Raw genomic sequence first — 9029 nt, forward strand, 5'->3', positions numbered from 1 at the left:
TGATTGGCTAAGACAACATAAAGTCTAAACAATAATACATTTTTGATAGATAAGTGGGTATATCGCCGTTAATCAGAATATTTGTCGTCCATTTCCGAGATTTAAGTCCGGGGTGACCTTCTTCCAGGGTCTGAGAATGTTTTAGGCTATATCACAAAGTTCAGAACCTGCAAAGAATATCAAACGCACACACACAGAACACTGACAAACAACAGTTCTCTTCGAGGCTGAAGAAGGCCTGAGCTAATTATCAGAAGATCAGTCCACCTTAACAGGCTGATAAAACATTTCACTCCAGGAAAGCAGGAAAGATAATATGCCCCTTTACTCCACTCCCTAAAGAAATACACATGAGATGTTCACTTAATGAAAATAAGGTGAAATTATGTATAAATTGACCCTCAAACTTATACAAGTCAACTAAGACAGATATATAGATGCAGATATGTGGATATTGTTGTGAAATATGCAATTATTCTATTCTAATCATGGCTTTTGGTATATGAAGTATTTCTGGGTCATAGTAAACCACAATTGTAACTAATAAAAAGTGGTTTTATAATGAAAGGTACCATAAGTAGTTGTTAAACAATTTATTAAGAATGTGTTTACTGTAAAACACTTGTATTAATAATCATTGTAACCATATATTGAGAAAATAGTTTATTAAGAAAAACACCTCAACTTGTTTTATAAAGATTTTTATTATGAAGCTGGTTTATTAAGGAAAATACTGTAAATTGTTTTATAAATATTCTTATTATGAAAATGGTTTATAAAGAAAAACATACCACACTGAATGTTGTAAGCATTTATTAAGCAGATGATGGTGGCAGAGTAGAGAGGAGTTGAAAATATATTAGAAAGAGCTTTGCAAAAGAAAGGAGAAAAATGCCATCATTACCGCCTATGTGTTGCGGACGAGATACAGAAGATACAGCGATGATGGAAAGGTCCAGAAAAAGAGGACAAAGAGTTTTATATGCAAAAGTCCTAAGGGGTCTTCCAGAAATAATGACAGTTCAAGATTTTGTGTTTGACCAATTGGCTGTAAAAGACTGAATGTATGCAGAGGGAGTTTCCAGGAGGGGATTTCTGAACATGTCAAAAAGTTGATGGACTTTAAAAAGGACTGTAAAGTCCAGCCAGAGGCAGATTCACCAAGGACGTCTCCGGTGTTAGATACCTTGCCATTGCACCTCATTAAGTTAAAAGCTTGTAAATTATTTGGTTTTGATTTACTTACAATATATATATATATATATAATATATATGCAATACATGAGTACAGAGTCTCTCTCGCCACTCTCTGAATCCCAAGACAATTATCATCAAAAGGCCCCTTGCATGTGAACACAACACAAGGGCACACACTGGAATGCACCTAAAAGAAAATGAATACAGAAATGATTAGGATACATACTTGATTGTTGAATTTTTAATAAGAATAAAGTAATCATTCAAAAGGATATATATAAAAAGGATATATATAATTAAATTGAAGAGACAGGGATTCTGACCCCAACCCTGCAGTATGTACAGTAAGGGAGTTATTGTCAAAATGCCACCTGTAGTATGTCAGTCTGGTCAGTAGGAACATACTACAACCTTTGGAACATGAAAAAATCCCTTTGGTGAATTACTGTAACTTTTACATAAAACATTTTTACGTACTGTATGTACAATAGCCTACACAAAAGTACACTAAAGCAGTCTAGGTGAATACGCAGCAAATATCAAACCTGAAACTATTTTTACCCTGGTTGGGTTTTTTTTTTAAACTTGACTATGTTCATGGTGCTGTCCAGGCTATGTGGTCCTGAAGGTCCTACATGATCAAGTCTGCAAGTTGCTTTTTATATTCGCCTAGCATATTTGCGGAGTTCCGCGTTCAATATCTCATGAGCTGAATATTGTTACTACACAAATAACATTGTTTTAATATTTTAATCTCCTCAAAACGAGCTTTCCTTTGGGTTTGCACTTTGCAGATGGTCCCTTCTTAGCAGCCTGCGCATAGAGATCAATGTATTTTGTACAGTGCGAAGGAAAGATCGTTTTGAGGAAATGTATGTTGTAGCTTCTGGTGTTTTATCTGTAGTTATATGTGATAGGTGTTGTGTGTAGCAACAACGTTTAGTTCACGAGTTATTGAACGCGGAAGTCCGCGAATGTGCGAATATGCGAATATAAAACCAACTTTACCTAAGTTCTGGATCTATGCAGCAATGGAGAGGTGTGTAGCCATGTGGGTACGATTTTGGTTGCTGCAGAGCAGTGTGTTCAGGATGGACTCCAGAGTGGCCCATCTGTCACTTCAAAACCAAGTGTTTGGTCACGGGTGAATAAAAAGGGGAGCATTTTAACAATTATTATATTTAATAATTATATCCTAGTCTTTTCAAATATCAGTGTACAATTGGTGGTATTTTGTACAACAGTACATATGCCAATTTTCCTTAATAATTATTTTTATTATCATGTATATTTATGTATAATGTACATTTCAAATATCCTTTCAGGCTGATCCACAACCAGTAGCTCAGTGTGATTTCTTGAAACCTGGCAGCTACATGAACATTGTCTCAAAAGCAACTTAATAGTGCTGATCTGAAATCAGTTTTACAAGAAAAATAGTTATTTTTCTTAAAGCATAGGTTGTTCTTGCCTTTTTGAGCAGCAAGCTTTTTCACTTTTTACATCAAATACATAAATACATTAAAAACGGAAATCATAGTCTACAGTACTTTATTCATCAGTCAATAAATCAGTTACTCAATAGTTGGTGTTCATTACTGAATATATCATTTCATTTTATAATTACAATCCATGTGAAACATTGTGATACAAGTGCAACACTACAAATATCAATGCATGTGTTTGGTATTTTAATATATTTAATAATAAAAAAGTAATTAATTTCTCTCCTCATTTCGTTCCAAACCTGTAAGACCTTTGATCATCTTCAGAACACATTTTTGATGAAATCCGAGAGCTTTCTGTCCCTCCATTGACAGCCTAAGTAATTAAAAATAGCTTAATTTGTGTTCCAAAGATGAACAAAGGTCTTGCAGGTTTGGAACGGCATGAGGGTTATTAGGTGAACTATCCCTTTAAGTTGTGGTGAAGTCCAGCTTTATTTTGGTACAAGTGGTTTCCCCAGATTTGAAAGTGCTGCACAAACAATTCATATTTTATCTATTGTGCAAAGACTGTTATCATTTCTCCGTTTGACCATACTGACTGGCCGGGTGTTCCGCAGAATTCTGAATGTCTTCAGTTTTCCTATGGCCCTTTCCACGTGGATTCTCACTCGGGACATTTTTCTAGAGTGTGTCACCTCTAATCCTGTCAATTGTTTTCTTCCCTTTGTAGATGCTGGTACAAGAAGACGAACACATTTGGTGGCAAAATATTCAGGAAAATTGAAGCCTCGATCAGCCATTACATGGTCTCCTTATTCAAGAAGGTCAATTAACCCTGAATTTTTGGTTATAACCTTGTCACTAGCACGACCACCCCAGACTTTTGATAAAAATGTAATAGCTCCTGTTGGACTAATACCAACAAGGAACTTCACAGTATTATGTGATTTGTAGTGGGAGTATGTGACTGCCCGTGTTTGCAAACTAGTTGGCCTCTCAATGAACACTTCAGTACAGTCTATTATACATCTAACTTGTTGAAAACCTGTAGTCATGAAGAGGGTAGGGAGATTTCTTCTGATATCTTTCCTGGATGGCCACCGGACAAGGCATTGTAACTCTTTAGCCATTACATCGAGCCATTCATGAAAGATGTTTGAGACAGTTCCACAACTCACTCTGAAGCGAAAAGCGAGGTCTTTATGAGTTAAGCCTAGGCGAAGCTTCATCAGGACCACAAGAACCTGCTCGGGAAGGGTAAGTATGGTTGATGATGCGTTACATGTTGTTGTCAGGTAAGTGAGGAGGGTGAAGAACACAGAAGCAGATGGTAGACCAGTGTAAAAATGAGTGTGCTTGTCATCATTTAAAATAAAATCAGACGGACTGCCAAACATATGATCTTGTAGTCGTTTTTCTTGATTTTGCAGTTTCTTCTCCAGTGAAGCCATTTTTCTTTTTAATTCAACATTTTCATTTTGTAGCTGGTCAATGTCTGCCATTGACAGATCTGTACCCACAGCAGTGCATCCTTCTTCAGGGTCAGCATGGGTGACCTCTAAGGAAGGTGAATCCATAGACTCAAACACAGATGGTCTCCTCTGTCATCGCTCCAACTTCTGTGAACCATCAATGGTGTTTTTATGAGCGAAAATTGATGTAACATAATCTGGATGGCATGGGTCCACTGATGGCGCACCTAAAATAAAGACAGAAACAGTTTGTGTTGACAGTATTGCACCTTGCTAAGCATCATACATACATACATGCTTGGCATAATCCATAACTTTTCTGGTTTCATGTGCATTTCTATGATATTGATTACAACTTATTGATTTAAAAAAAATATTAGTAGCCTACTAGTACAATGAAATTAGGTCAAAGTCAAATTTATTTCACAATGCACATTGTTTTAAAGCTGCTTAACAGATAAAATATATCAGTGAAAATGTAGTTAAAGTCCATATTTAGTACTTCATTTAAAGCTTCATTAGAAGAGCTTTATTCAGCATTATTGTATTTATGTCCCCAGGGAACAAGCCAAAGGCGACTGTTAGTTAAATAATGTAGGTTATTTGTAAAGCATTGATGGAAAAACATTGTGGCTCTTATGTTTGATAGACATCAGGTATCATAACGCTAGTTTAAATCATAGCTAAAGCGTATCAGCTACAACATTGGGCTAACGTTACTGTGTAAAATTAATGTATACAATGTTAGCTACGTGTGTAGTAATCAATTTAGTTAATACATAACTATTGCAGGCTTGTTACTGGTCAACTATTATCTGTTGCTTATCATGAGTTTGTTACCTGTAACGAAGTGAGTGCTACAGATCCTTGAATTCTTGCCTGGCTGCCAAGCCTCTCTTCGCACAGCGGTGATCCATGCTCGCCGTCTCCCTTCGTTTTTAGGAAACCGAAACATTTTTATTTTCGATAAGGTATTTGTTCCAGAGGTCAGGTTGCATCCCACAGCACAACAACCTGAGCCCAACTTCAGTCTACTCATCACCTTAATTTTAACTGCGTTTGTAGTCGGCGCCATACTTTGTTACCGATAAACAAACACAGACCGGAAGTTAACTTCGGGCCAGCGCGTAACCCTGGCAACGCGCGTGCGTCCAGATAAAACCGTCTATATGATAAACGATTGAAAAAGCGTGAGCGGACACAAAAACATATTCACTTGAACAGTCACTTCTTCACATGACACTGAACCAGCTGAAGATGCTCAAGTTACCTCTCAAAAAGGCAATGTTTCGTTTCAGTTGATTGTAGGTTTATATTAACTTTATCCAGCGTTGTTTGTTCTCTTTGTCCTTAAATATCATGATTCTGTTTTAATAAGTGACAAACTCCTCCAAATTATTTCATTCGAGAGCAGTCCGAATGAACTAACTGTATGAATCGATTCAGAGTGTTTTGAACGCCTGAAATTCACTTAAAAGAACCGACTCAAAAAACGATTCATTCACAAATCAGAAGCGTCTTTTAAACAGACAACATCAGTACAGGACGCACGTCATTTTTGCTGAAATATTCTCAGAGAATTTTCAGAAGTATAAATACTGACCATAGATCATACTTCATCTCCTTATAAATGCTTGCTTCATATTTCTATTGAAATCAACTCCATTAGCACATTCTTAGATGTCTCCTCATTGGGTGAGGCATATACTTCATATTTAAATCTCCTTGCACATTCTCATACATGCACTCCTCATGTTTCATTTTAACACCCGTCCCGTAGCACCAGCATGTCTCTCTAGAATGCACTCTATACAAACCCTTATGCATGCATTTCAAACAGTTCAAATGCAATAACATAATACAGATTATTAATAACGTCGCCATCGATTATGAATACTGATGACAATTAACAGTGATTAATAAAACTGCAACAATAAATGTTAGTCTTCGCTGGCGTTCGGCTTGACCCCCGTCTGTCCAGGGCCCTCAGAATCATCCTAACCTTCCCCTCGTTACAGTGCACCTGATTACAGACATCACAGCTGATTTTCTGTCATTAATTATAATTCAAGTAATGGTCAGCATTGTCCAATCACTGCCAACCATGTATTTGAATCTCTGTCCATTCTCGTTTTGCAGATTTAATATCAGTGGGTTTTAAAGAAATTAAATTATGCATTGCCGGTATCAAAGCCAAATCGTAACGTCTGTGCACATGAATGTGGATTCTCGTGAGGTTAAAGTAGAAGATTGTCAGTAGAATTCAGATGGGTCACAGGTATCGAGTAAAGCCCGACTGGATCACGTTAGATTCGCTCTGGAGCACACTGATGTGCGCTGTGGTGGAGATCTGTGTGTCATGTATGAGAAGCACATTTACTGGTTATAAATCCCTGAACACTAGATGAATACGATTACATTTGCCTTGTCCACTGCAATCATCATTATCTTTGTTTTCTGTGCTGTATTCTGTTAGTGTGTTGAAGTGAGAATCTGCTCCAAACCATTCACTGCACACATGAGTCAATCTGATTGAATCACAAACCAATTCAGACCGTATTGCTATTACACGTGACCAGTTCATTATAAAGAACTGACTCAAAAGAGTGATTCATTTGTGAACCAATCAAATCATTTGTGAATTGCATCAGTTATAAAGTTATACAATAAAAATAATACAAATAATTAAATCAGTATTTAATAAAACATTTATTAAATAACAACATTTTGCCTGTAGTATGTTGTTGTGATCAAATTTTAATGTTTTCTTCATAACGGAGAGGAAGATAGAAAACAACAGAGATTTGAAAAGATTTTCAAAAACATTTCAGGCTCCACATTTTCATTTGTCTTCTCAGTTGCATTAGGATATCTTGATTTAAAGGAAATAAAAGTTTTTGTTCCTTTTGGCTTTTCCCCATGAAGTCCCACCAACCTGAGATATGAAGGTTTAAAAAAGGAGAGAAAGACAAAAATACACACTGATTGAATAATGTGCGCTCCTCTAAGGTGTTGTGTTAGGGGAAAAAACTTGCTATACAAATTAAACAAATTAGTGAAGCATTACAGACAATCACGCTAAATTCCCCTTTTTAAATGACCAAGGGACGCTTATGAAAAGACAATCTTACACTAATGTATGCATGCTTCTATTTGCTTCATTTACATTCTCAAAGTGTAGTTAATAACTGAAATGATGCAGCTTTTTGCATAACTCACCTGTAAAGTATGCAGAATTTGACCAAATGCCTGTCTTGCATTATCAAATCTTCCACTTGTAATATTTTTGTGGATTTCTCCCATTCCTTTGGTTATGAGTTCTTTCCCATCTTTAAATTTCTCACTGTCAAAATGGTGTTTCTCACTGGTGGCATGTTGCAGGTCTATCATCACATTGTAATAGCAGATCGTTTTTATGCCAGTTTCAAAATTACTTTTATAGTTCTTGAGTTTGCAGGCCTCTGCCAGTGTCTGTACGTCCAGCGGGTTCGGCTGTTAACAAAAGCATGAGGAGGATTTTATGTTTCCATAATGTTCTGCTTGAAATTGTTCAATAATATTTATAATAGTAAATATAACCGCAAGCTATATTGTCGGGGACAAGCACATTTGGCGAGATGACCAAAATAATCATATCTGACAGAAAAGATTCTTTGGATGTGATTGTGGTGTGACATTTCAACTGCTATGAGCACAGTTGCAGAAGTAGGATTTTCTTAAGTTATAGCACCCCCTAGCATAAAAAATGAATTAAACTCAGCATGTAAACTCGGAGTGTTCAATTGTCCATGTGTACAAAGTTTCAAGTTTAAAAATTGCACTCACAAGATACATGCATTACAGGCCACACCCCAAAACATCTTCCGAACGATTTGACGTATCAAAATAATTTTGAGAAATGTTTGTCAGGAGGATCTGTAGATGATGTATACCATGTTAGTAAAATGTTATCCAGACGGAGACCAATATCTATGTTTTTGTACCCAGTAAAATTTCAACTATAGTCGTATTTGAGGTGTAAAACCTCCTTCCTATTTATCTTTCAAAATAGGGATGACCTTTAAACTGCTGCAGCGGTCGTGAGGTTTTAAAACCTTCCTTCTTATTTATAATAGGGCAAAATCATCTCTGTGAAGAGGCCACCATGTGCAGACTTATTAACAATTTCGAAAACTACGTTCTCTCCAATCCCTCATCAGACAGGTAATACTTGATAATCAAATCAGGCTTACCCATCTGGAGAGAACCACTTCTGACACCAAAACTGTAAGGAATTTTAGAATTGGAAAAGTTTTAAGTCAGGTCTGCAGTCGCTGTATCTATCTGGATGCTCGCGAGGGGAGAAAAAGTGACGCACACCAGAGCATATCAGATCATTCTCAAATGTTTATTTGTTCAACATGTCATTATATATTGTTCAGCAAAGCAACACTTCTACTAGACAACCAATAGAATCATTCTTTACCTTATCTGGATGTGACATACTTGTTTGATATGAAATACGTTAGTTCTTAGGACAGAGAGTATAGATAAAGGAAACACATTTCTATAGATTGCAGTTTACCAACACACCCTTCAAAACAGGAAACAGCTTGCATTGTTGAAACGCATCAACTGTGTCTTGTAACAGCCAAGTACACTATACTAACAAGAGAAGACGTTTTGTTGGAGGCCCTTATTATTATTTTACATTTGCCTAGCACTGTAAAGATGCGTTCACACTGACAGCTACTTTGTCGCTGCATGTCGCCAGTGTCTGCTGGTTAGGTCGCTATTGGTGTGTATGGAGAGTCTAAACAGCACTTTCTTTACAATTAATATTATTATTAAAATATTAGGATCACGTGGGCTCTACCATCTTCTCTCGTATTGGCTGTAGCTCCCGAAAGTCGCTCTTCATTTGCATAAAGTT

Source organism: Xyrauchen texanus, chromosome 8 (genome assembly GCF_025860055.1).
Source record: "Xyrauchen texanus isolate HMW12.3.18 chromosome 8, RBS_HiC_50CHRs, whole genome shotgun sequence".
Taxonomy (NCBI): Eukaryota; Metazoa; Chordata; class Actinopteri; order Cypriniformes; family Catostomidae; genus Xyrauchen; species Xyrauchen texanus.